This window comes from Triticum dicoccoides, chromosome 3B (assembly GCF_002162155.2).
Source record: "Triticum dicoccoides isolate Atlit2015 ecotype Zavitan chromosome 3B, WEW_v2.0, whole genome shotgun sequence".
NCBI classification, from domain to species: domain Eukaryota; kingdom Viridiplantae; phylum Streptophyta; class Magnoliopsida; order Poales; family Poaceae; genus Triticum; species Triticum dicoccoides.
This window is the reverse complement of record NC_041385.1, coordinates 344,540,164-344,545,899: the sequence shown is the minus strand read 5'-3', so window position 1 is coordinate 344,545,899 and position 5,736 is coordinate 344,540,164.

Sequence of the window (5,736 nt, the reverse complement as noted above, 5' to 3'; positions counted from 1 at the left end):
TTTTGATGAAAGCTATTGTCTCCACTTTTACTCCTTGACTTTGTCAATGCCTCTCTCTCCTCCACATAAGCGGGGACTACTTGCTATGCATGCAGCGGGCAGCTGGCGTCTTGAGGGGACAGGGCGGTGAGAGCGGGCTTCGGAAGCGGTCCGGACTCCAGCATGGCCCACCTCACATTATCACCATATATTTCTTGGAGTCCGTGCGTGGCGGGCGGGCGATCTCTTCTCCCTCCTCCGTTTCTCTCTTCTTAGCCGACGCCCGCCGAGCGATTAGATTTCCGCTATCGATGGTTTATTCAATTACGGTCCCACATGTCAGTGAAATTGCAAGACAACGCGTGTCCCCTCTGGTGAGCGGCGTGCGAGCCGGACTGTCGGGGTTGCGACGCGTACGAGTCGTAAGTGTGCCGCCTTTTCCTTTAGAACTTGTGAAGCGTAACATTTTCACGCGATCGATCAATAGAAATCCAGAACAAAATGACGAGGGCGGTGGTTTCCCGCTCGTTAGGCGGGCTAGTTCGAGTGATATGACATGCTACAGTGCCGTCTACTTGCTCCATTTTTATGTAATCAAGAGTTTACACTCTTACGCGGGAGGAGTGCGAAACACCGCGGATCTGATTTTGATCGAGGGATAACTGTTCCCTGCCAAATAATGGAGGATTGTTAGCAATTATAGCATGATAGTTAGGGCATCTCCAGCGCTGGCCACAAATTTACACTGGCATCTTTCCGAGGACACTGATGGATGCCATCCGATGCTGCCCGCATACCTTTTGACAACTATATGAACTAACCGGACGAAATTCGTGCAAACAAAGAAAATTTCAAATTAACTGGATGAAATTCATTACATTTTGAAAACTTTTCCTACAAACTGGATGAAATTCATTACATATTTCGCACAAACCGTACTAGACCTACTGTAAACCTAATCTAAACGATCGCAGGCGCCCGACCACCATGTCCGGCCATGAACCCGAGAAAGCTGGCCATTGCCTTTGCCTCCTCCTCGTCCGCCTCGATAACCTCCTCCTCCAGCCGGAGCACAAGGTTATGAAGATTTCCGCCTCCACGTCGCCGTCAAGCGGCTAATCGGCTGCCGATGTTTAGCGTCGACTGAGTGGAGTAGCGGTGGCCTTCCCGGGACTAGAGTGGTGGCGACCTACCGTATACTACTCTTCCTCGCTGCCGGCTGCGACCGCGCACGCGCGCCGGCTTCGTGGTCGTGGTGGTGGAGGGCGGCCCGGGGGGTGCCGGTGATCTCCTTCGTTTGCTCCTGCAATAGTACGTCGAAGAGAGCTTTGGAGCGCGCCCGGAGCGGAGCCGCCGATGTCCCTCGTCTGCTCCTGCGACAGTACGTCCAAGAGAGCTTCGGAGCGCCAGGAGGCCATGGTTGAAGTGGTGCCGAGGGTGCGTTGCAGCGACGAGTCCGTGGTTTGATTCCCCACATACACATAATTTTGGGTTTTATAGTATTTCTTTCTCCATTCACAGGTAGGCCCGCATAGATAGATAAAGAACATGAGCTGATGAGGCGCATGCGGACTGTTTGACTGGTCAACCATACAAATACGGAGCTATACGCTGAGCCAGCGATTGTATAATCACCATATCTCATATATAATGATCAAAGTGAGCTATCAAGACAAGTTCGATGACCGCCAATGCATTTTACTCAGTAATAAATGACCAGGATTGAAGGGGAAACCTAATTTGCTTCGTCTTCTGTCCTTGAGCTCTTGACAAACCAATGCACTATGGTTGTCCGGCCACTCCACCCCAGAGCTCTCACCAAGCGTCGTTCATGCCACCGCGCCGCACCCTAACCGGTAAGGCAGCGATGGCATCCCGCTGTGCCGAGTTCCTCGCCGCCCACGAATGCACACAAAATGGTAGGGAAGCGATGGCATCCCGCCGTGCCGAGTTCATCGCCGCTCGCGACCTCACAACTATGTGGGAGGAATTTGAAGATGCCAAGCCCGAATGGGCGGTAGAGCAAGAGGCGGCCAAAGCCGCACAGAAGGAGCGGAAAAGTCAGAAAGCACTCAAGAAAAGAGAGGCCCGCCGCCGCAAGAAAGAAAAGGACACACGCGCTGCTGCAGAGAGGTCGGCGGAGATCCAAGCACGGTGGGGTGTCGCCGACAAAGCCGAGAAGGAGAACGACGGCGTCTGGCCAGCATGTGAGAAGTAGTAGTACTAGTAGTTAGTGTGTGTGTCTGTGTCTGAGTACAAGCATGTACCAGTACTACTAGTTACTACTGTAGTTTTTAGAGAAAATTACCAGTACATTAGCCTAGACTAAATGGAAAAATTCCTATCCTATGCATCAAATGGCATCTCTTTCTCTATAGGAATTGAGATGCATGTCATCTCACTTCCTATGATTTTCATATTCCTATCCTACGAATGAAAGGAGGCCTCTGTTGGAGTAAATACTATAGCTAGCAGTACTGCTGGTACAGCAGTTTTCTTCAAGAAGCGGAATTCAACGAAGTCATGATGGTTCCTTCGTCCGAGCAACTTCAAAGTGGGAAGTGTGCGTGTGATTTGACGGCTCATTAGTCATTGTTACTGCGGCGCGACGACCTGGGTGACTCTCCCTTGGAGTTCTGCGTGCATGGCAAGTGGACCAGGATGGTCGACGTCCCAAATGTTGGCGAACGGAAGTACTCCCTCCGTCTAGGTGAATAAGTCATCTTATATTGTGCACCATGACCAAGGTGGAGAGGAAAACAAGAGAACTTAATGTTTATTTGCTAATTAATATCATTGCATGCAACAAACTGACCACTGCGTGTCATGTTTGATAGTCTCAAGTCATTAAAAGCATACATGCCCCACATCTCTTATTGGTCGATTCCTTTATTTATGTCAAAAAATAAGAAACAACGTGAGAGTTAATGCATCACGACTATGTGCTTTGGGACTATTTGGTTTTCATAAGATGACTTACTCACCTAGATGGAGAGAGTATTCTTTCTGATATCGAGGAGCAAGGAAACCGCATGGTATAGTATCACTGCTGATTGGTTCGCAAAAAAATAGTATCACTGCCGATTTATAATTATTTTTTATTTCTGATGAATGCTAGCGTTTCAACTCTTACGACGAAGGGTGCCAAACACGGCACGTGCTGGATGTCCCACGCGTCAGCGAAAGGAGTGGGACATGAACAGCGTGGTAGAGCCCAGCATAAACAAAACAACGTGGTAGAGCGTCTCCACTTCTTCCACTTCTGGGTCGGAGACCACACGAAGTAGTACTTAGTGGTATGAACGATACAAAGTGCGACCTGGAGAGAAAGACACGTCTAGTTGGAAGGTCTCGGGGCATACACGTAAACAAATATAAAAGTTAATATGTGCCTCCAACTAATATAGTAGTAGTAGAGTACTTAGGCACGTACTCCATAACATCACCGTGCATTGCACGTACAACATTTAGTGGTAGTACGTAGTAAGAGACAAATGCCGCCCAAGAGTTCCCTTCTCGACCTACTTTTGGGTGTTTGGTAGAGTGTATGGAGGGTGCATGAGTCCACACTAGTTTAGCACAAATACACTAGCAGCATCCATGAAGAGAGCATGCAGGAAGAGGGTTGTTGAGTTGAGCATGCATGAAGAGGGAACAACTATGCTAAGACGAGAACGCAACCAAACACACCCTGTATGCTACGCATGTTCATACCATTTGTGCCTTTCTACTTCACTTACTGTGCTACATTACTTAGGTTCGTACGTCCACTCCTGGGTACATGTCCGTCTCGTAGTTCCAATGCCACGTGTTCTTCATATAGATGGAACGATCGTTGCATAACACGTGCGCCTTAATGCTAGATGTCGCGCGTGTTGGAAAAAGGATGAACAAAGCTCACGTAAAAAAAATAGAGTGGAAGAACATAGATTCCGGATGACCGAGAAGGAGCAAGGAACCTCGTGGTGGAGCGTCTGCACTCATAATATTTAATATTATTCAGCGATATAAAATTAACCAATCATCTCCACAGTGGACTGGAAGAGTACGAAACACGGTAGCCCAGTGTAGTTACATCATACTAGTACATGGCTAACCCACGCTATCACCATATTTCTTGGCTTCCGTGCGACACCTATCTCTAGTAATCCAGCAGCCTGTATCGCTTCTCCCTCCTCGTCTCTATCAAAGTGCGGCGGGTTGGCGTTTCTGCCGTCTATTGAGGTCGGTTAACTATCACATGTTAGCGATATGCCAAGAGCATTCTCAAACAAATTCCTTTCACGTTCCGTTTTCAAAAAGAAAAAATCCTTTCACGTACGAATTTGCTTGTATGCTTTGAGCAACTTGCATGTCCTATACTGCTCCTGTTTGATACTCTAACTTAGCTAGAGGTTAGACTAACTCATGACTAACCCTGAACTAACTGTAGCCAAAGAAGTGTTTGGGTGACAGGGTTAGATTGACAATAAATGCACTTCATGGAGAGAGAAAAGTGATTTTTCAGTGGTCCCAATGAGAACTATCTCCAGTTAGCACCTCTTGGGTGGGATAGTTTTTTTTTGGTTGGTTCGGTGCAACTTGCTCCAATTTAAACCCTCATGCTTGGATACTTTAGGGCTATTTGAGCCCCAACTAGTTCAAACTTACTCTAACCCATGGATCCAAACAAGGCCTATGGCCAGTCTCGACGTGGAGCAGTCGCGTGCACCAGGAAGCGGCGCTCTCTCGGCCGTCGCGCCACTTCAAAGCCGGCGCCAGTGTGAGGTCGCCTCCGCTCTGGCTGGGCATTAATGCAGCACTGACGCTCCAGGGCGACGCTGACCGTTTCACACGGGGAGCGCGCGCTAGCAAGGGAGTATAGGTTTTGACCCGTTTCAGGTGTAGTAGTAATGGTAGTTTGCAAAACTACTCAATTATTGCACTTAGTTTCCTAAGAAATTGTGGTAAAAAAGTTACTCCACAGCCCGCTTCCCTTCTCCTTCCTGCTCGTGATTTACGTGGCCATGTTAACATGGTTGTGTCAAAAAATGTCACTTCCTGGTCGTGATTTGCATTATATAATTACAAGCAAGATTCTCGTGCATTGCACGGAACATCAATATGCATTTTTTTTACAGAACACCTGTTGTGATTGACCCATGCAGGAGTAATCCCATGTGTAAAAACTAATGATATCTCGAGAATTTTATCGGAAAACTGTTATCTCGAGAATGTCATCGAAAAAATGAAAGATGAGAGATAAGGCGAGGAGGAGTGGAGCGTGGTGGTGACTGGTGGTCGGAATGGGTGGAGGCATGGGGATGGACGGCGCCGGCAGGCGGCAGCGGCCACCATGCATGCTAGATTGTTCCAGAGACTTATTCCTTTTTTAATTGCTGAGCAATGAGGTTGCGGGAGATAATGATGTGGAGAGAGGTGCGGGTATATTTTGTAAAATTAGCATAGTTTGCTTCCTATCCGTCAGATATAGATCATACGGTCTGTATTTCAAGATGGCAGGCACACCATCATCGCCAACTCGTTTTTTTTATAAGGGTACAGATGATAAGTTTGCTGACTACTAAAGTAAAGTGGAATCTGTCCATGTTATGCAAGTAAATGAAGGTGATTGTTTATCATACGGGTAAGATTGGATGAAGGGTGGTAGGAACAAATGCTCCGCCTAGAGCATGTGTGTGTGAGATGGAGTCTTAGTTTGTGTGTGGTGTGTGGTGTGTGTGTGTGTATGTGTGAGAGAGAGAGGAGAGAGAGAGA